At 41.5% G+C, this 22,323-nt stretch overlaps 1 long non-coding RNA gene across 1 annotated transcript; it reads left to right on the top strand.

Annotated features, from left to right (window-relative positions):
* Positions 1-5,031: 5,031 nt before the first annotated feature.
* LOC113597705 (uncharacterized) lies at positions 5,032-20,746 on the top strand. Its single transcript, XR_003418489.2, has 3 exons — positions 5,032-5,242; positions 6,509-6,568; positions 12,989-20,746. It is a non-coding gene; the product is annotated as an uncharacterized LOC113597705 (long non-coding RNA).
* Positions 20,747-22,323: the final 1,577 nt, after the last annotated feature.

Raw genomic sequence — 22,323 nt, 5'->3', positions numbered from 1 at the left:
GAGAAAAAAAAACAATTTTGGTCTCAATTTTATAAGTTTTATGGTATAATCTCAATTTTGTAAAAACACAGAAAACAGAAAGGGTGTTTATGTCCAGGAAAAGAGAAAAAGAACAGGAAGGAAATCTCTTAAAATGCAAAACTATGTATATTCCCAAGTGGTGGATTATACACAATATTTTCTCTCTTTTTTGTACTTGCCCATATTTACCTTAATAAAATAATGAAATATAATCTACATACAAAAATGTGGCTCATACATATGTGCTTTCTATTTCAAAGTCAAAAAAAGACCAACAAATACAGTGTGACTGCCATCTACATCAATAAAATAGAACCTCATGGAAGTTTTTCACAGGCAACTCCCCTTGACCACGACCCTCAATCTCCTCCCCAGATGTAACTCCTAATTCCTGATAATCAAGTCCTTGTTTGTCACGTTTCTTTGTTTCTGTTTTACCGCTCGGTTTGCATCCTGCGTTTGAGTATTGGCTGAATGGAATCATACTGTTTGGGTTCTCTCTCCCTCTCTCTCTCTCTCTCTCTCTCTCTCTCTCTCTCACACACACACACACATGCACACAGACACACACAAACACACTCTCTTGCTCTTTCTCTTCTCTTGTTTAACATTATGTTTTTGAGATTTCATCTATGTCACAGTGTGGAGCTATGTATTTTATTGCTATAGCATATTCATTCCATTGAATAAATATTCCACAGTATGTATTTCCATTTTACCATAGACGCACTCGGGGTTTTCATTTGGGCACTATGACAAATCATGTTGCCATGAACATTCTTAAACATTTATCTTGTTTACAATGTTCATGTGCCAGTTTTTCCGGAGTATATACATAAAGAAGTGCTGACCTCAGGCTGTGTTTGCCTTCAACTTTATTAGATAATGCCAAACTGTTTCCTAAAGCATTTCTACCAATTTATAGTCCCACCAGCAGTGTATGAGTCTTCCTGTGATCCACATTATTGTCAAAAGCTGATATTGTCATTTTTTTGGATTGGCGTTCTTTGAAAAGACTGCACATTAAATTTGCTGCCAATTTGGAGGGTTTGTAGTGGTATCCCACTGTGACTTTAATTTGCATTTCCCTTATTGCTAATGAGGTTAATGACTGTTTAGTATGTTTATATTTAAAAACAAAAACAGAAAGCGAAATTTAAGTAAATATACCATTTACAACACCCACAAAAATTTATCGTACTTTTCCCTTTTTCCTGGAAGTTCATGGCACTTAGAATACTTTAATTCTACTTACCTACTTCTCGATTTATATTCACGATGGTTAAATACTCTGGTTTGCCCAGCAACATCCCGGTTTACGCCTGTTGTCCCTGTGTAATTATTAATATCTCCGCCTTTCACTCTCAACCATTTCTGGGTTGTATACAAAATAATACAGTCATCCTACTTGCATGTCTTTGTTTGGTATATTTTTATTTTCTTGTTTCTGTCTCTGTCTTTTTAAAAAATTTCTTTCTTTATTTTTTTGACAGAGAGAGAGGGAGCAGAAAAGAGAGAGGATCCTAAGCAGGCTTCACACTGTCAGCTCACAGCCTGACATGGGGCTCGAACTCATGAATTGTGAGATCATGACCTGAGCCAAAATCAAGAGTCAGACCCTTAACCATCTGAGCCACCCGGGTGCCCCTGTCTCTCTCTCTATATATATATATATATTTGTGTGCGTGTGTGTGTATGTGTGTGTACATGCATACTGGATATTTGGTGTCCTCCTCAAATTCACATATGGAAGACTTAACTCCCCAGTATAATGGTATTAGGAGATGGCACCTTTAGGAAGTAATTAGGTTTAGATGAGGTCATAAGGATGGAGCCCCCATGATATGATTATTACCCTTTTAAGAAGAGGCCCCAGAGCTTCTCCCCTGCCATGTGAGCACATAGCAAGAAGGAGGCCATCCTCAAACCAGGAAGAGGGCCCAGACTCCACCAGAACCCAATCATGCTGGCATCCTGATCTCAGGCTTCCAGCCTCCAGAACTGTGAGAAATAAATTTTTGCAGTTTAAGCCCCCTCACCCCCAGTCTGTGGTATTTTATTATGGCAGCCCAAGCTAAGTAGCACAGATGTATGTGTCCCATACGACATTATAATACTGTTACATGCAGCCAATATTCATTTAGATTTACCCATGTATTTACCATTTCATTAGCCTGTAATCTTTTTTGTGTCTCTGATCTTCCTTCTGGAATCTTTTTTTTTTTTTTTAAACTATTCTCTGTGCCCAATGTAGGGCTTGAACTCATGACTCTGAGATCAAGAGTGGCAGGCTCTACCAACTGACCCAGCCAGGTGCCCCTGGGATCATTTTTCTTTTGTCTGGAGACCTCACTTTAGTATTCATTTTAGTGCAGGTCTTACAGAAACTCATTCTCTCAGTTTTTGTTTGTCTTCAATCTTGAAGAATATTTTTAACGGGCATAGAATTTTAGGTTGGCTGTTACTTTATTTCAGCATAGTGAAAAAACCTGCCTTCCGGGTTTTCGTTTGTTTGTTGAAAATTCACCTATGAATCTAGCCATTACTCCTTTGAAATGGTCTATTTCCTTTTCTTTGCTACTTTTCAGATTTCCTTTGTCTTTGGTTTTCTGAAGTTTTGCTATGATGTGACTGCTTTGAATTTCTTTTATCTCACTTAAGATTCACTGATATTTTAGAATCTGTGGGTTGTTATCTTTCAACAGGTCTGAAAGATTTTCAGCCAATTTTTTTTTTTTGAGAGAGAGAGGGTGTAAGTGTAGGAGGGGCAGAGAGAGGAGGAGAGAGAGAGAGAGGAGGAGAGAGAGAGAGAGAGAGAGAGAGAGAGAGAAAATCCTATGAGGGGCAGAAAGAGAGAGAGAGAGGGAGGGAAAGAGAGCAAGAAGTGGGGCTCACCGGAAGCAGGGCTTGTGTTTTGCTGAAGCAGGGCACGAGCTCACCTGATGAGGGACTTGAATTCATGAACTGTAAGAGCCGAAGTCAGATGCTTAACTGACTGAGCCACCCCAGGCGTCCCAGACAACATCTCTTTATGTATGTATGTATGTATTCATTCATTCATTCATTAACGTTTATTTGTTTTTGAGACAGATAGAGAGAGAAAGGGAGGGAGAACATGAGCGGGGGAGGGGCAGAGAGAGAGGGAGACACAGAATCCGAAGCAGGCTCCAGGCTCCGAGCTGTCAGCACATAGTCCGACGCGGGGCTCGAACTCACGGACTGTGAGATCGTGACCTGAGCCAAAGTCGGATGCTTAACCGACTGAGCCACCCAGGGGCCCCTTTTTTGTCCCTTCAAAAAAAAAGTTTATTTATTTATTTTGAGAGGGAGAGAGAGAGAGAGAGAGAGAGAAAGCATGAGCACGAAAGCAGGGGAGGGGCAAAGAGAGATGGAGAGAGAAAGAATCCCAAGCAGTCTCCAGACTGTCAGTGAGGAGCCCAACGCAGGGCTAGATGTCAGACCAGATGCAGGCTTCGAACTCACAAACCGTGAGATCACAACCTGAGCTGAAACCAAAAGTCAGAAGCTCAATGGACTGAGCCACCCAGGCGCCCCTCTCTTTTCCCTGCTATTCTTTCTGAGTCCAGGCAAGCATTCCTGCAGAGGTAAAAGCAGTGGCAGGTTGACTTCTGGTTCACTTTTGTCCCAGTTCAGTGTGGTCCAGGACTCCTATTGGACTCCTCTACTTTGGCTTTAAAAACCAAAGCCTGATTCTGCAACTTAGTGTTTTACAGAATGCTTTTTTTCTTAGGGCAAAAGCAGCAAAAAGTGCCCTGTTTACCTCCCTGTCTACTTGATTTCTCTTAAATTTTCACCTGATTCTTAAAATCCTGTCAGCTTTTCGATGTTTTTATGAAGTTTGTCTGTTTGTTTTCATGAAGTTTTAAAAACAATATTTTATTCAGGCTTTGTAGTTGTTTTCATAAGGAGAATTGGTCCAAATATCATGGCCTATCACTGCAGAAATTAGAAGTCCTCTTTTCTTTATTTTCCAAAGTTACTCAGGGAAGGTAAAAAATTATCTTCTAAATTTAGAAACAAATGTTATTTTTAAAAATCATTTTATTTCAATTCCAGTATAGTTAACATACAACATTATTAGTTTCAGTTTCAAGTGTGCTTTTAATTTTTTAAAATTTATGTTGTTTTAATTCCAGTATAGTTAACATACAGCATTGAAACAAATGTCATTAAAAGATTTTTAAAATTGAGATATAATATACATAAAGTGCACAAATCTTAAGTGTACAGCTTGATTAATTTTTACTTATGTCTACACCTGTGTTACCACGACCCAGATCAATACACAGGATGTTTCTAGCACCTCTAAAGTCCCTCTTGTGTTCCCAGTCAGTATCCCATCTCCCAAGGTTAACTGCTGGAACTATAGATTAGTTTTGCCTTAAAAAAAAATTAGAAAGAAAAAACCCCAGATATCTCTGATAACCTCCTAGTCACCTAAATACAGTGGAGTTTCTAGGACTTTGATTGGTGGACGCGTCATACTTGCAATTTCGAGTTTATCTTGTTTCTTGCCCAGCGTCTCTTTTTCCCATCCTCTAAGTTTAGATGAATACCAATGTCCCAGATATATATTTTTTAATGTTTATTAATTTTATTTTCAGAGAGAGCACGAACAAAGGAGAGGCATAGAGAGAAGGAGAGAAAGAGAATCCCAAGCCAGCTCCACGCTGTCAGCACAGAGCCCAACCATGGCTGGAACCCACCAACCATGAGATCATGACCTGAGCTGAAATCAAGAGTCAGACACTTAATCGCTTAACCAACTGAGCCACACAGGCGCCCCACCAATGTCCCGGTTATTAATTTATTGACTCCGGGCTTCAAACCCACCCTTCTTTTTCCCACTTTGTAAAATTGGAGCCCGTCTCTACAAACCACAGTTCCTCCTTTGGCAGCGGATTCGATGTTAGGCTCTGCCAATAGGGGGCGCTGGAGGACTTTTCTGCTTCCTGTTTGCGCATTCGTTTCATCTTCCCATTGCTGTGATTGGCTTGACTGGCTCGGTGAGCTACGGGTCCCTTAGGTGTTCTCTGTGGGGTGGGCTCCTCTTGACAGTTCTGCGGAGCTGCCTCCAGTGGGTTTCTTTCTCAGTCTTGCGGTGGATAATGAGTTCCTGCAGCAGTGGCCCCATCTATCCAGAGGTCTGAATCTCAGCTTTGCCGGGGCGGGAGTTGGGAGGCTCCTCGAATTTTCCAAGGTACTTCTTTGTTCACTTTTCCCTTCAGCCCTGCAAGTGGTAGCCCCTTTCCTCAGTAGTTATTTCTGTTACGACTTTGAGGTCTCTACATTTCAGTAGTTAACCACCCTTCGCTTGGTTAACAACCCTTTATATTCAGTTTTCACTGTTAGGATCACTGGTGTGGTTCCTGTTTCCTGCCTGCACCCGGATTCTGCTTTTGATCTAATCCTCGCTTTCTGTATACCTCTCCCTTATAAATCTCCCCCCAAATCCATGACTTTGAAATTTATATCTCCATTTGTACCTTTCTCTAAGATTCCAGCTTAGCATGATCAGTTGTAAGCTGGCTCTGATTTTCCTCCACTACCTCCTCCAGCTGTCATACTGCGATTTATAATAAGAGATATATATTTGGTCTTCCACCAGTTCCTGGCACAGAGCTCCTAAAGCCCTTGGAATTTCCTGTGATAAGAGCCACAAAGGTGTCTTTAGTTATGTTAATGAGCGGCTTTTGGAAAGCCCTTAGGTAACTGAAATGGGGGCTGGTTGCTAGGGGAACCAACCTATGATTAGAGAGTTGGAACTTGGGATACCCACCCACCCCCCACAAACCTCCGGGGAGGGGAGAAGGGTTGGAAGTTGCATCCACGGCCGGTGACTGAATCAATCATGCCTGTATAATGAATCCTCCATAAAAACCCGAAGGGACTGGGTTCAGAGAGCTTCCCGTTTGGTGAGGAAGTGCGGGAACAGTGGTGCCCTGGAGAGGGCAGGGAAGCCCTGTGTTTCCCCATGCCTGGCCTTGTGTATCTATTCCATCGGGCTGTTCCCGAGTTACATCCTTTTGTAATACACTGACAACCTAGTAAGTAAAATGTTTCCGGAGTTCGCCAGCCGCTCTAGCAAATTAACTGAACCCAGGAGGGGGTCCTGGGAACCTTTGATTTATAGCCAGTCGATCAGAAATGCAGGTGACAACCTGGACTTGCATTTGGCATCCCGAATAGGAGGTGGTCGTTGGGACCTCCGGTTTGTGGCCGGTCGGTCCGAAGCACAGGTGATAATCTGGATTTGTGAGTGGCATCTGAAGTGTGGGGAATGGGCAGTCTTGTAGGACTGAACCCTTAACCTGTGGAATCAATGCTGTCTCCAGGTAGGTCGTGTCAGAATCGAGTTAAACTGTAGGATACCCAGCTGGTTGGTGTGGGGGGAATCTACCCACACACATTGAAATTGGTGACCAGAACCCTAATTACCCGAATTCCTTATTTCTGTCAAACACAGTGCCATCGTCCTGGACTGCAAGTCTCAAAGTCATCTATGAATAGTGAAACCAAAAAAGAGGTAAGTATTGGTTATGACAGCCTATCTTTTAATTTTGTCTCTTCTACAACTCGTGTAATTGTCCCCCCCCCCCGCCCCATCCCTTCCCATTAGGACTGCTTTAAGTTGGCTACTCATTACGGGCCTCCAGTTTATAAACTGTACACCTGTTCCATAAACTGTCCGCCCGTTCCATAAATTGTACACATATTCCATAAACTGAAGAAGAGCAGCTCTGATCATGTCATTCTGAAAAGCCTGTAGTGACTCCCCATTTTCTAGTGAGCAATATCCAGGCTCCATTGATTGTCATTCAAGGTCCTCTAGGAAATGGAATCAGCCTGTTTAACCGACACACTCTGCTCTCTGTGCTTTGCTCCAGCCAAGTGGACTGATTTGCTCTTATGCACCTCACCAATTTCTTCACTTTTGTGCTCTTGCCTAAAAAAGCCCTTTGGAGCTTTCGCATGAAGTCTTCCCAAGTGCATCCTTTTGTTCCAGCTCACCCAAGGAGGGTGGACATATGAAGGGGTTTAAGGTCCAAGAACAATTATGGTGAGTCTAACAGAAACAGGGAATAGGGGACCCAGGACGATGTAGTCGGCATCCTCAACAAGTCACAGTAATTTGAAAGTGCGCATATGTAGCGTCAGCGAGCATATTCAAGAAGAACTTACAAGGCTCAATCTATTAGCTGCAGTTTGGGGACAGTTCCCTGGTTCAAGGACCCCAAGCCAAAGAAAAGACATTTTCTTTCACATACTGTGAAAGTTACTAGGACCAGAAACGAAGGGCAGTGGCCAAGGTAGAATTCATTGATAAGCCCTGGAGTGGGACTTGATCTCACAAAGCAAGAGTCAGACGCTTAACAGGCTGAGCCACCCAGGCGCCTCTGTTTTTAACTTTTAAAAAGGGTATCAAGGTGCACCTGGATGGCTCAGTCGATTAAGCGTCAGACTTCGGCTGAGGTCATGATCTCACGGTTTTTGTGTTCGAGTCCTACGTTGGGGTCTGTGCTGACAGCTCAGGGCCTGGAGCCTGCTTCGGATTCCTTGTCTCCCTCTCTCTCTGCCCCTCCCCCACTCACCCTCTGTCTCTCTCTCTCTCTCTCTCTCTCTCTCTCTTTCAAAAATAAACATTAAAAAAATTGTAAATAAGTAAATACATAAATAAAAAGGGTATCAAGTTATAGGGAATATTTGCAGCCTTGATCTACTTAGTATTATATTGCTAAGCTTTGTCCTTATTGGTATGTGTTGTTGTAGTTTATTTATTTTGATGGGGTATAATAATCCGTTGTATGAATATACTACAGTTGATCAAATCTACTCTTCTGTCAATGAATATTTAGGTTGTTTTCAGATTTTTGATATTGTGAACAATGCTACTATGGCCATACATGTACATGTCTCCTAAGATACTTGTATAAGAGTTTCTCTGTGATGGATTTAGGAGTAGAATTACTGGATCATAGAGCATGTGACTGTTCAACTTCATGATATAAGGTCAAACTATTTGCTAAGATGATTATATCAATACACTCTCCTAACAGCAATATATAAGAGATTCTCTTGATGTATATCCTTTCCCACACTTGGTAGCCAGACTTTAAAATTTTTGCCAACTAATAGGTGTGAAATAGCATCTCATTGTGGTCTTGTGATTTGAATTTCCTTAATCATTATTGGTGTTTAACATCTATTAACATGTCAGTTGATCATACGTGTTTTCTGTGAAGTGTCCATTTATGCCTGTCTTAGTGCCCCAAGGCTGCTATAATAGAATACCGTAGACTGGATGGCTTATAAACAACAGAAATTTATTTCTCATGGTTCTGGGGTCTGAGAAGTCCAAGATCAAGGTGATGGCAGATTTAGTGTCTGGTGAGAACTTGCTTCCTGTTTCCTTTTTTTCCTCCCCCAGTGTTTATTTATTTATTGTGTGTGTGTGTGTGTGTGTGTGAGAGAGAGAGAGAGAGAGAGAGAGAGGGCGCGCACGCGCACGCACACGCAAGTGTAAGTGAGCCAGGGAGGGGCAGAGAAAGAGAGGGAGGGAGAGAATCCCAAGTAGGCCCCATGCTGTCAGTGCAGAGCCTGAAGTGGGGGTCGGGGGTGGAGGTGAGGGTGGGAGTCGGGGGGGGGGGGGGGGTTGTGGTCTTGGTCTCAGGACCTTGAGATCCTGACCCAGCTGAAATCAAGAGTCAGATGCTCAACTGATTGAGCCACCCAGGCGCCCCTGGGGTCTTTTTTTATAAAGGCGCTAATCTCATTCATGAGGGCTCCACCCTCATTACCCAATCACCTCCCAGAGTCTCCATATCCTAATATCATCACACTGAGGGTTATTATTTCAACATATGAATTTTGGGAGGACCCAAACCTTTAGTCCATAACAATATCTTTTGTCCATTTTCCTGTTTGGTTGCTTGTGTTGTTTTTATTCATTTGTTTTTTTGTTTTTTTTTTTCTTTTTCAAATTTTTATTTAAATTCTGGTTAGTTAACATATGTTCTTATTCATTTGTAGGAGTTCTTTATATATTCTAGTTGTCTCGATTGCAAATACCTTCTCTTAGTTTGTAATTCGGGAGGACTATATCTGGGCTCGCTGGTCTATTCTAGTACCATATCATTGTCCTAATTACTATAACTTCATAATTAGTCCTGAGATCTGGGAGACCAATCTGTTCTACTTCAGAAGTATTCTGGCTATTTTTGGTTCCTTCCTTTTAAAGTTACAAAGCTGTTGTTCTCATCTGGGAATGATATTATCACCTTCTCCCCCGGGGACATTGGCAGTGTCTATAGTCATTTTTGATCGTCACAACTTGAGGTGGGGAAATAGGTTTCTACTGGTATATAGTAGGTGGAGGCCAGGGATGCTGTAAGACATCCTCCAATGCAATACAGCACAACTCCCCAGGACAAAAAATTATTTGGCCCCAAATGTCAGCATTAACATACAAGGGTAAGAAACCCTGATACAAAGTTTAGAGTCAGCTTATCAGGAAAGGAACGTTATTGGAATTTTGATTGGAATTGCCCTGAATCTACAGATTAATCTGAGGAAAATTGATTGAATATGAGAATCATTTCTAAGTATGTTTCCTTTTTTTTCAAGAACCAACTTTCAGCTTTGCTAGTCTATTCTTTTTTTATTTCATTGATATTCTCACTTGCTTTTATTTTTTCTTTCCTTCTGCTTTCCTTGGATTTATTCTTTATTTTTAAAACTTTTTAAAAAGTATTTACTTATTTTAAGAGAGAGAGAAAGCCTGAGTGGAGGAGGAGCAGAGAGAGAGGGGGAGAATCCTAACTAAGCAGGCTCTGTGCTGCCTGATGTGGGATTCAAACCCACAAACCATGAGATTGTGACCTGAGCTGAAATCAAGAGTTGGACATTTAACCTACTGAACCACCCAGGTGCCCCCCTTTTTTAAATGTTTTAGGTTGGATAATTAATTAATTTTAAATCTTTCCTGTTTTCTACCCTAGGCATCTATAAAAGTTAAGTTATAAAGCATGACAATAAAATTAGTATCTGGGAACCAACCACTTACCTTTTGTTTTCTGATTCTGGACACTTCCTTATTAATAGCATATTTTGCCACTTCTCTTTTTGTTATCCGTTCTTATCTTTATAGGACTAGTATTTCTTCATGGGTAGGTGGTCTTTTGTCTGGGGGTTTCTTATCTGCTGCTGTTGCTGTTAAAATACTGTGGTTGTGTTTTATCTGGGTCTTATTATTGGCTAGAGTCAACAAGTGTGTATTTAATGGTAGGAGTTATAGGGTTCAGAAAATGAGAAAACCTCATTTTTATCCTCAAGGATGTAAACATTTTATTCAGAAAGCCAACACTTAAAAAATAGATAAAACATAGCAAAAACAGAAAAATACTGTATAGAATTCTGTCTGATTGTATAAGCTACAAATTGGCAAAATACTCAGCCCAAACCTTATACCAATACTTGTTTTAGCTCATGGAATATAGAATAAGGAGATCTTTAGCTGAGTTTCTAAGGTGCATAAACTGTTAGATTTACTTATAGTATCATTTTTTAAAATTTTAATGTTTATTTAAACAGCCTAGTTAAACAGCCTAGAGAGAGAGAGACAGAGCACGAGCGGGGGACAGGCGGGAAGAGAGGGAGACACAGAACTGGAAGCAGGCTCCAGGCTCCGAGCTGTCAGCACAGAACCCAATGCAGGGCTCGAACCCACGAACTATGAGATCACAACCTGAGCTGAAGTCAAATGCTTAACCGACTGAGCCACCCAGGCGCCCCATACGTATAATGTCATTTCATTTTACCTCTGTTTAAAACTCTAATACTCAAAGTTTAAGACCAGAAGCAGTTTTGAGATCAAATCATTTATAGCAGTGGTTCTTAACCTCGGCTGCCCATCAGAATCCTGGAGAGTTTTAAAAACAGACCAGTGCCCAATTCCAGAGTACTAAGAATCACCTAGAGTGATTGTTTAACATACAGATTCCTATACACCTGCTCTTAGGAGTCAAATTTAGTAGGTCAAGGGCAAAGCCCTGGATTCTGAATGGTTAATGAGTATACTAGGTAATTCTTATGATCAAGCCAATCTGGAAAACACTGATTTAGACCAGTGCTCCTCAAACTTTAATATGCACGCAAGTTGCCCGGGCCTCTTGTAAAAATGAAGATTCTGATGAAGTGGGTTTGAGGGGCGGCATGAGATTCTGTGTTCTTTTTTTTTTTTTTCAACGTTTTTTTATTTATTTTTGGGACAGAGAGAGACAGAGCATGAACGGGGGAGGGGCAGAGAGAGAGGGAGACACAGAATCGGAAACAGGCTCCAGGCTCTGAGCCATCAGCCCAGAGCCCGACGCGGGGCTCGAACCCACGGACCACGAGATCGTGACCTGGCTGAAGTCGGACGCTTAACCGACTGTGCCACCCAGGCGCTCCGATTCTGTGTTCCTAACAAGCTCTTGGATGCTGCTAAGGTTGCTAGCTCATCCTTTGAGCAGTAAGAGTTTAGAACAGGGGCGCCTGGGTGGCTCAGTCTGTTGAGCGTCCGGCCTTGGCTCAGGTCATGATCTCACAGTTTGTGAGTTCGAGCCCCGTGTCGGGCTCTGTGCTGACAGCTCAGAGCGTGGAGCCTGCTTCGGATTCTGTGTCTCCCCCTCTCTCTGCCCCTTCCCCGCTCATGTGCTGTCTCTCTCTCTCTCTCTCTCTCTCTCTCTCTCTCAAAAATAAATAAACATTTAAAAAGAAGAATTTAGGGGCGCCTGGGTGGCTCAGTCAGTTAAGCGGCCGACTTCGGCTCAGGTCATGATTTTGTGGTCCGTGAGTTCGAGCCCCGCGTCGGGCTCTGTGCTGACGGCTCAGAGCCTGGAGCCCGTTTCAGATTCTGTGTCTCCCTCTCTCTGACCCTCCCCTGTTCATGCTCTGTCTATGTCTCAAAAATAAATAAACGTTGAAAAAAATTAAAAAAAAAGAATTTAGAACCATTTTGTTCTGTATGACTTTCTTCGAGATGGAAATGTTCTGCATTGTCCAAAGGACAGCCACTAGCCACAAGCAGTTGTGTAGCGTTTGAAATGAGGCTAGTATGACTAAGGGATTGAATTTTATGTTTTATTTCATTTTAATTAATTGAGACTGAAATTGAAATAGCTACATGTGGTGAGTGGCTACCATTTTGGGAGGCAGGTTTAGAGCAAACATCCTTCAGGATAACTAGGCTGAAAGAACTCTAGAATCATTTCAGGTTAGTAAGTTCTGCTGGTTACTCAAAACTTTGATTTAGAAATCAGTATTCTCATATAGTAAAAACTGTGGGTGTGTATTATTCCTGGAAGCCTCAATAGCCATGTTGTCTTTATAGTATGCTTTCTAGGAAATGTTTATTTGTCTCAACCTTTGCAATTTTGGCTGCTAAAGTTTGTTTCACATTTACAAAGTTTTCCAAAGTCATCAACATGTAAGAAAGGGAATTAGGATAACTCATTTATTGAGATATTTGTTGGAAAAACTCCCCCTAAAAGAATCCTGAATGTCCAATTCAGAAATAGTAAAACATATTTGGGACTGTTGGCAAGTCTATTTACCAAGGGTTTAAAATACTTAAGGCTGTTCACACCAAAAAACATTTGCAGTCATTTCCTTAGAGAGACCGCCAGAAAGCTGGCCCATCCTGTGCTGCCAAAATGTTTTCTGAAAATTTAGAGCTTGCCTGTTTTTGTGGAAACTGTGCTAGCAAATGGGTAGACGACAAGGACCTGATTGTTCATGACACTAAACCTTTAATGCGTTGTGTCGTGCTTTGGAAGCTGGCAGACTTAGGTTTGGTATATTTTTTTCCCCTTTCCTAGCCGGCACTATATAATAAAAAAGGTTTACACACTGGGGGTTTACACAAAGCATCCTAACAAAACCACAACTTTCCATCTTCTTTTCTCAGGCACCTGGGTTGAGGTCCCTGGCCCTAGATGGGAGAAGAGAGGCCATTGAGAGCACTATGCTATTCAAGACCTGCCGGACCCCAGGCTTTAGACCGTGTGGTTGACTGACTTCCTTCCTCTAGATGCCTAGAGGGAAGGTTTGGAAAGACAACTTGCTGAGAATGTATGAAGAGTTTGGTGGAAATTTCCAGAAGCCAGGAGCTAAAGAACTTCTCTAAGAAAAGGAGGAAAATGTTCTCTGAGTGAATTTCATGTTACCTTGTCTACTTTCACTGTGTTCTGTGTTCAAAGTTTGCAGGAGTTTGCTTGACGGGTTATTTTTGGTCATTTACATAAACATGTAAAGGTCCATTTGCTCAACAAATGAATACGTGTTGGTGCCTATAATCAATGTGTTAACTTCACTGATGGCCCTTACCCTTGAGATTGCTTGTTTATTTGTCTGCAGACTGGATGCATCTAGCACAGGACCTGGCACATAGGGGGCTCAGTAAATACTTCTTGCCTGGATGGGAAATGAATGTGCAAGGTGTTACAATGTGTCTGGCATTACAATGCCAGATGCTGGCTTTAGACAGGTTGTCTGGACCAGCCTGAGAGGGGGTCATGGCTGGCTGGTGGGGTTGTTTTCCACTCACTTTACAGTCCGGCGCTCTTTAAGTTAGTCACAGTCTCAGAAAGGGGCAGAGCCAAATTTAATCCAGATCCCCTGACTCCCCATGCTTTCTCTATTATTCTCTATTCCGAAACCATGTATGTTGGAAATAGAGGTACTGCTATCAAACCTGTACAGAATGATTTGAATTGTGATTGTATCTTTCTGAATTCAAGCATATGAATGCCAAAGTGCCCAAAGTATTGCCTTTTATTCTTTCCATCAACTTGTTCATTAACTCAACATTACAGTTGTTCTCCATTTTTAAAAATCTTGATGAGACTGTCAGATTCTCAAAGCATTCTTAATTTACCCTATTATTTCAAAGAAGTAATTTAAAATATTTTAAAAGAGTAGCCTTTGTTTTTGAGTTTCTTTAACGTGTGTTTGTTTTGTGTTGTTTTTTAATGGGTTTAGATCAGTGTTTCTCAACGTTTTGTTTCTTTTTTGTTATCGATTGAGGTACAATTGACATATAACATTAGTTTCGGGTGTACGACGTAGTGATTCAATATTTGTATATATTGCAAAATGTTCATCACAGTAAGTCTAGTTAGCATCCATCACCACACATAGCTACAAAGAATTTTTTTCCTGTGATGCGAACTTTTAAGATTTGCTCTCTTAGTGGCTTACAAATATACGATATAGTATTAGTAACCATAGTCAGTATGCTGTACATTACATCTCCAAGGACTTGTTTATCTTATAACTGGAAGTTTGTGCCTTTTGACCACCTTCCCCCATTTCAGCCTTCCCCTCCCCCACCCACAACCACCAGTTTGTCCTATTTGTGAGTTTGGTTTTTCTTTCCTCCTTTTTTTTTAATGTTTACTTATTTCTGAGAGAGAGAGAGACAGAGAGAGAGAGAGCGCCAGTGAGAGTGGGGGAGGGACAGAGAGAGAGGGAGAGAGAGAATCCCAAGCAGGCGCCGCACTGTCAGTGCAGAGCCCAACTCAGGGCTCACACTCATGAACTGTGAGATCATGACCTGAGCCAAAATCGGATTCTTAACCAACTGAGCCACCCAGGCGCCCCAAGTTTGGTTTTTCTTTTCTTTTTTTTAAAAACAATTTTTTTTTAACTTTTATTTATTATTGAGAGACAGAGACACACAGAGTGTGAGCAGGGGAGGAGTAGAGAGAGGGGGAGACACAGAATCTGAAGCAGGCTCCAGGCTCTGAGCTGTCAGCCCAGAGCCAGACGTGGGGCTCGAAGTCACAACCTGCAACATCATGACCTGAACTGAAGTCGGTCGCTTAACCAACTGAGCCACACAGGCGCCCCCCAAGTTTGGTTTTTCTCATGTGTGTTTTTCAATGAAGCAGTGTTGATTCTATATTTACACCTTTTGAATTAATCACTTAAAAATATGTTTGCTCTTCTAGCTGCCTCTTTTGAGCATGGTCTTTCTTTTGGAGGTTTTTCTTTATTTTGCCAAAACCCTTTTGAGTTAAGGTCAGTCTTTTTTTTTTTTTTTAAGTTTATGTATTTATTTTTGTTGGGGGGCAGAGAGGGAGAGAGAGAATCCCAAGCAGGCATTGCCTGATAGTGCAGAGCCCCATGCGGGGCTCCAAACCGTGAACAGTGAGATCATGACCTGAGCTAAAACCAAGAGTTGGACACTTAACTGACTGAGCCGCCCAGGCGCCCCTAGTTCATGTCAGTCTTAAATTTCAGCATTGGGCAACCCATGAACTATCAGCAAGACTTCCTAAACTTTAACCTGCATCAGAACCTCCTAAAGGACTTGTTCAAACTCAGATTGCTAGGCACCACCTCAGTATTTCTGGTTCAGTGAGTCTGGGGTGAGGCCAGAGGCTTTGCCTTTCTGACAAGTTTACAAGTAAAGCAGACACTCCTGGTCTGAGGACCACACTTGAGAACTGCTGATCTAACAGATCTGGGCACTGCCATCAATATCTGCTGACATCATAAAATGAGGGACAAACAGGCATTATGTGCCTCCTGATGGGAGAACACATTATATGTACTACCCAGGAATTAGTCTTGCAGGAAAAAAAAAAAAAAAAAAAAAAAAAGAACTTGGTTCTTACCAAGCTGTAAATTACCAATATATAGAAAATATGAGGGACAGAGGAACACGTTAAACTGTGGGGATGACATTAGCAAAGTCCAGACCATAGGAAACCAGAGTCCTCCAACTAATAAATTGCAAGGAAAAATGAAGAATGGAGGAGGAATCTATAGAGGAGAATGTATAGAGAGGAATCTCTATAAAAGAGACCTCAAAGGCATATCATCCAATTGCAGTGTGTGGACCTTATTTGCATCCTTTTTTACCTAAGTTGTAGAAAGATGTTTGATATTTTATGGGACAATTGGACATTTGAATAGTGAATGGATATTTGATATTAAGACATTTCTAATTATTTATTGAAATCAAATTATTTTTAATTATGTTATTGTGGTAGACACGATAATGCCTTTCCCCCAAAGGGATCTACACCCTGATCCCTGGAACCTGTGACTATGCGGCAAAAGGGACTTCACAGATGTGATTAAGTTAAGGATCTCATATGGGGAAATGATTTTGGATTACTGAAGTGTGCCAAGTGTCATCACAGGGTCCTGATAAAGGAAAGAGGGTTTAGGAGGGTCAGAGTCAGGGGAGATGTGATGATTGAAGCAAAGGTCAGAGTGAGAGAGAGGGAGATCGGAAGATGTTACACTGCTAGCTTTGCAGATGAAGGAAGCAGCCACAAGCCAAAGAATGCAGGTGGTGTCTGGAAGCTGGAAAAGCAAGGAAACCACTTCTCTAGAACCTCCAAAAAGAGCATATCCCTACCTACCCATTTTAGACTTCTGACCTCTGGAACTATAATATGATAAACTCTCGTTGTTTTAAACTGATAAGTTTGTGGGAATTTGTTACAGCAGCATAAGAACAGCAATACAGTTAGTTTCTTTTTAAAGCTTATTTAATTATTTTTGAGAGAGACAGAGACAGTGCAAATGGGGGAGGAACAGAGAGAGAGGGAGAGAGAGAATGCCAAGCAGGCTCTGTGCTCACAGCGTAGAGCCCGATGCCGGCCTTGAACCCACGAAGCCAAAGCCAGGAGATCATGACCTGAGTCGGCACCAAGAGTCAGATGCTTAACTGGCTGAGCCACCCAGGAGCCCCAATACAGTTGTGTTATATAGAGAGTCGTCTTTTAGAGATATCTGATTAAATATTTACAAAATAAATGATATGGTGTCTAGAATCTGTTTCAATATAATAGGAGTCTGGGCAGATTACAGAGGGGTTTGGATGAGGCAGGATTGGCCATAATTGTGGGTGCTGAGTGATGGGTGCATAGGGTCCATTATAGTATTCTACTTTTGTGCATTTTAATTTACTTTGTTTATTTTTAAAGATTTTATTTTTAAGTAATCTCTACACCTAATGTGGGGCTTGAACTCACAACCCCAAGATTAAGAGTTTCATGCTCCACTCACTGAGCCGGTCAGGTGCCCCTACTTTTGTGTATTTGAAAAATTAAACACATACACACACATAAGAAAAAAAAATAGTTAAGTTCAAGTATTAAGACTTAAAAGACTTTCGAAGACTTAGCTTGGTGAAATCCAAGCTGTACTAGGAGTGGTAACATAGCCAGAGTGAAAGTCTATGATCAGGACCAGAAGTGAGAGGGGCCATTCATCAAGGTGGCACTGTGGACTCCAGGAGACCTAAGGAGGCCAGCCCAGGAAAGACGGGGGCTGGGAGGGAAATGAATGTGTGAGGCCCCAGGGAAGTGGAAGAGGTAAACCAGCAAAGATACCAATATACACAAAAGAACAGAAAAAGAATTCAAAAGAATTGAACCCACCAAGGAGCAAAGGATATTGCATGCCTCACAGGGCAAGAAACGCTATGTGCTCTTAGGCTCCCAGTCACCTTTGCCCTCAAGGGTAGGCAGGTGACCACTTCTACCCACCATTTTCCGGGTTCCCTTGTACTCACATTCCCCTGATTATACTCTTCTTTTTGTCAGATACCATTTCCTGCTATTTCCATTATTACCTATATTAGTTTGTCTTTCTACCTTTCCAATCAACTTCTCTTGGTTGTTTGCTTTTATTTATTTTTGATTTTGAATAAAGCAAAGCTTTCATTATCAAGATTATAAGGTTTAATTTAATTGGAGGCCAAACTACTGCCTTAAAGAGAATTCATCATAAGAGAGGAAAGGAGAGGGACGCCTGGCTGGCTCAGTTGGAGGAGCGTGTGACTCTTGATATTGGGGTCGTGAGTTCAAGTCCCGAATTGGGTGTAGAGGTTACTTAAAAAAAAAATTCTAGGGGCGCCTGGGTGGCTCAGTCGGTTAAGCGGCTGACTTCGGCTCAGGTCATGATCTCGCGGTCTGTGAGTTCGAGCCCCGCGTCGGGCTCTGTGCTGACAGCTCGGAGCCTGGAGCCTGTTTCAGATTCTGTGTCTCCCTCTCTCTGACCCTCCCCTGTTCATGCTCTGTCTCTCCCCATCTCAAAAATAAATAAAACGTTAAAAAAAAAAGAAAAAACAAAAAAATTCTTTTTTTTTTAATATATGAAATTTATTGTCAAATTGGTTTCCATACAACACCCAGTGCTCATCCCAAAAGATGCCCTCTTTAATACCCATCACCCATCCTCCCCTCCCTCCCACCCCCCATCAACCCTCAGTTTGTTCTCAGTTTTTAAGAGTCTCTTATGCTTTGGCTCTCTCCCACTCTAACCTCTTTTTAAAAAAAAAAAAAATTCTTAAAAAAAAAAGAAAAGAAGAAAATAATTGGAAGACACATTACAGTAGCTTTAATAAAAAGAACAGCTCGTGGGAAAGAGGAGACAGTGAAATCGTCTGCAAGACTTGCTAAGCATGAGGATGATACTTCAACAACAGGGGTGAATCTTGGGGACATAATGTGAAGTGAAAGAAGCCAGATGGAAAACAGAACGTACCGAGTAAGTCTATCTATAGGATATCCAAGAACAGGCAAAGTAATCTATAATGATAGAAGCCAGAATAATGGTTGCTTGGTTGGGTGTGTGTGGGGTGGATGTTCTTGACTGGGAGTGGCCATGAGATTTTTCTGGGGTGCTGAAAATTATACCTTGATGTCGGTGTGACTACGTAGGTGCATACCTGTGTAGAACTTAATGGGGTTGTACATTATGATTTGTGCACTTTATTGCATGTAGGTTAAAGTTCAGCTGGGAAAAAAAAAAAAAGCCCAGGATGAGACCACGTTTGTTGAAGTGGCCTTGTGGGGCTGTCCATCCAGTCGGTTCAATGCCCGCTCTGGTCCTCACCCCCCTCCCCGTGACCATCAAAGCATAACTGCTCTTGACTGTTTCCAGTATCTGCCTGCTCCGGCCCTAATTCTCCAGGTCAGCTGCCAGAGGCCCAGCGGCCTGCCAGCGCTCGCCCCATCTCGGGCTGCAGAGGTCCAGCTTCCAGTGGGAGAGGAGAGCAGAACCCTGCAAGCTGTAGCAGCAGCCAGAAGGGTTGCAGATGCCTCTACAACTTCTCTTCTTAAAGGCTCCCTGTCATTCACTGAATAAGGTTCAGGCACCTTAGCCTGGCACTCAAAGTCCTCTCTAAATTGACCTTTCCTTAGTTTGTTTGGCACAACGAACCTTTCAGTGTTCAAGGACTTTTCACTACCTTGCATGCATGCTGTTCCCTATGAGCTTCCACGTCTACTTGGCAAACTTTTCATTCTCCCCTTTCAGTTCAAATGTCACCTTTTACTCTCTTAAGAAACAGGCACATGGGGAACTCATGGTGGAGTGTTCGTTGTCAACAAATAGACAGCATGTAGGTGCTTTTCACATGTTATCCTCTTTAACTTTCACTCTAAGACAATATATCGCCAGTTGATTTCATCCACTCATAGTTCACAGTATTATAATGACTTGTTTACACATGATCGGCTATGAACCCTGTAGGTGCTGTACACAGTGCCTCGAATATAAGTTCTTAAAGGGCTTACAGACCTGCTTGAAGACCCTACCCTATCTTCTCAATTAGTTGGCTCAAAACATGAAAAGAAAACCATCTCAATAATGGTCCCGGCAGGAACAGAAAGTACAATCACATGTGATTTTGAAGAGAATTGGATGAATTATTTACAGAGATGTGGGTAGATTTAAAGGAGCTAACAAGGGATATTGAGGTTGCCCAGGGATTAGGAAAAAATGGAAGATGGAAACTGTACCTGTTCCTCTCACTTCCTGAAGACCCGGCGAGGCTCAATCCCTGGAAGGAGAGCCTTTTCCTGGAGGTGTCATGGAGCCACCGCTACTGCCAGACTGAGATCCTAGGCAGGAAGGGAGTGGGGACAAAGTCTTCTCACACACTTGACTACAGTCACTCCTGACAGTACCTGCCGTTGGCCAAACCAGCTGTTGAGAGTGATAGGCTACTGAAGGTTAAGTCCCCCTGGGGCACAGAATAAGGCAAAGAGGGTGAAAATTCATGGGGGTGGAGGATGGCTCAAATGCGGAATAACCAGTACAAAAAGTGTAAAATCAAAATTGGGGCGCCTGGGTGGCTCAGTCGGTTAAGCATCCAACTTCAGCTCAGGTCATGATCTCACGGTTTGTGAGTTCGAGCCCCGCATTGGGCTCTATGCTGTCAGCACAGGGCCTGTTTCAGATCCTCTGTCTCCCTCTCTCTCTCTCTGCCCCTTACCTGCTCGAGCTCTCTCTGTCTCAAAAATAAATGAGTAAACGTTTTAAAAAGTGTAAAATCAAAATTAATAAATGTTTTAATTAAATGTGCAAAGGATATTACATCAGCTGGTCAGCTAGGTATACAATATTTTATGGGTACTTCTAAAAATGTTTGATTATGCTGAAGGGTGTGATAAACCCTACTTCTTTTGAAGATCTTAAAATCTCTGTGAGCGCGCTCTCTCTCTCCCTCTCTCTCCTCTTTGGACTGGGTGTAAGATTCTGGAGTGTTCAGTTTGTCTTATACATCTTGGTATCCCCACCTCTCGCAGAGCGGCATACAATAGCATTCAATGAATGTTTGGTGTTTGAATAAAGAACTGAGTGAATGTAATAAATGGCCAAGTATAGTTTATAATGTTGAGTTTATGCCAGTTTTCACAGCATATAGATTACTTGACTTGGCCAAAGTCAGCTTCAATTTCATACACTTTGTTGGTGAAAGACTAATTTATGTTTTTTTTTTTTTTTTTTTAACATTTTTTTAAACGTGGGCTCCATTAAGGAAAGACCAGGGTTTGGTTTTCTGATAGATTTGGGTAGCACAGTCTCATCTGTGAAGTGAGTGTGGCAGATTTTATTATCCTTATTTTGAAGATGAAAAAAGCTGAGGCATGGTAAGATTCTAAAGAAAGATTTAAGACAAAAGTTTAAACCTCCTGATTCAGCTGTGTCCTTTGACAAGACAGTCTTCTTGTTAGACTAGAGTCTCTCTTCATATCACAGCCTTCACCTCTTGATATTTTTCCAAAAAAGTTACTATTTTGAAGCTAGGAAAAGAGGTTTATTGTAATCATCAGCAATACTAAGAACAATTTATATCTTACTGAGATGTGTTCTTGGTTTAATGGGGAGAAACGGGCAATTTGTTAGAAACCAGGATCTGAAGATGTTTGTAAACTCAGTTACTATGTTAATTAGTTATTTAATACCTACTCTATGGATTTTTTCTACTAAGGTGGAAATACGACTGGTGAATTTATCAGGAATACCTTGGATCCCTAGCCTCTGCCAGGCTGAGTTAGGCTTCTGTGTTTTAGGGAGGAAGGAATGGGAAAACTAGAGCGAGACTTCCCTAAAATGGTAACTTTACCTATGCAAGTAATATCTCTTCAATATAAGCATGTGTGCTGATGGAAATCTAGGTTAAATTTTGCTTATCTAGGAAAGATCATCTTTTTATTCTGAGGGACTGATATTAAATTCTAAAGAAAGCTACAAAAGGAAGTAATCAAACATACTTGTGATATAGGAGTATTTTGCACTAGATTGGGGCAGAGTGAGGATGAAATATCTTTTTTAAGGTCATCATAGATCTTGGGCTGAGCCAGAACTATAGGAGCAAATGGATAGAAACAAATCAGATTTGAAAAACCATCATAAAAATTTGGATTTTACCAGCCTTAGTTCTTATTCTTTCAGTTCAGCTATTCTCCTTATTTTTGTTTTCTAGGCAAAATTAACTGAATTGGTCATAATAGGTATTCATCCATCCATTCAGTCATTCAACGAATATTTACCAAACTCCTATGTGCAAGGTGCTTCCATATAATGTAAAGAAAGTGATGTTCTGACCTATGCTAACAGCATTAAAAAGCAGTCTCAAGTTTACTTTGGCAAAGGGGGAAAAGGAAAAGCAGAGTATAAGTACATAAAAATATTGTTATTAGACGTTTATATACATAGTCTATGATGAAAGCATATGATTTATGACAGGTACAAGGGATAGGAAAGGTTCAGGTATATTTATGTTTAGAAGTTGATTCTGCCACTTAGTTGCTATTTAATATTCAATTCCCTCATCGATAAACTGGGAATAACGGAACTTACCTCCTAAGAACTTTTTGAAAGAATATTATGAAAATTGACACCTACGTATCTGAAAAGGCTAGAGGATTCTCAGCACATGGTAGCTGTCACCATTAACAATAATTCGTATTTAATGTAACAGTCACACTT

Source organism: Acinonyx jubatus, chromosome X, assembly GCF_027475565.1.
Source record: "Acinonyx jubatus isolate Ajub_Pintada_27869175 chromosome X, VMU_Ajub_asm_v1.0, whole genome shotgun sequence".
In the NCBI taxonomy this organism is placed as follows: domain Eukaryota; kingdom Metazoa; phylum Chordata; class Mammalia; order Carnivora; family Felidae; genus Acinonyx; species Acinonyx jubatus.
This window is presented reverse-complemented; position numbering and strand designations above follow the sequence as displayed.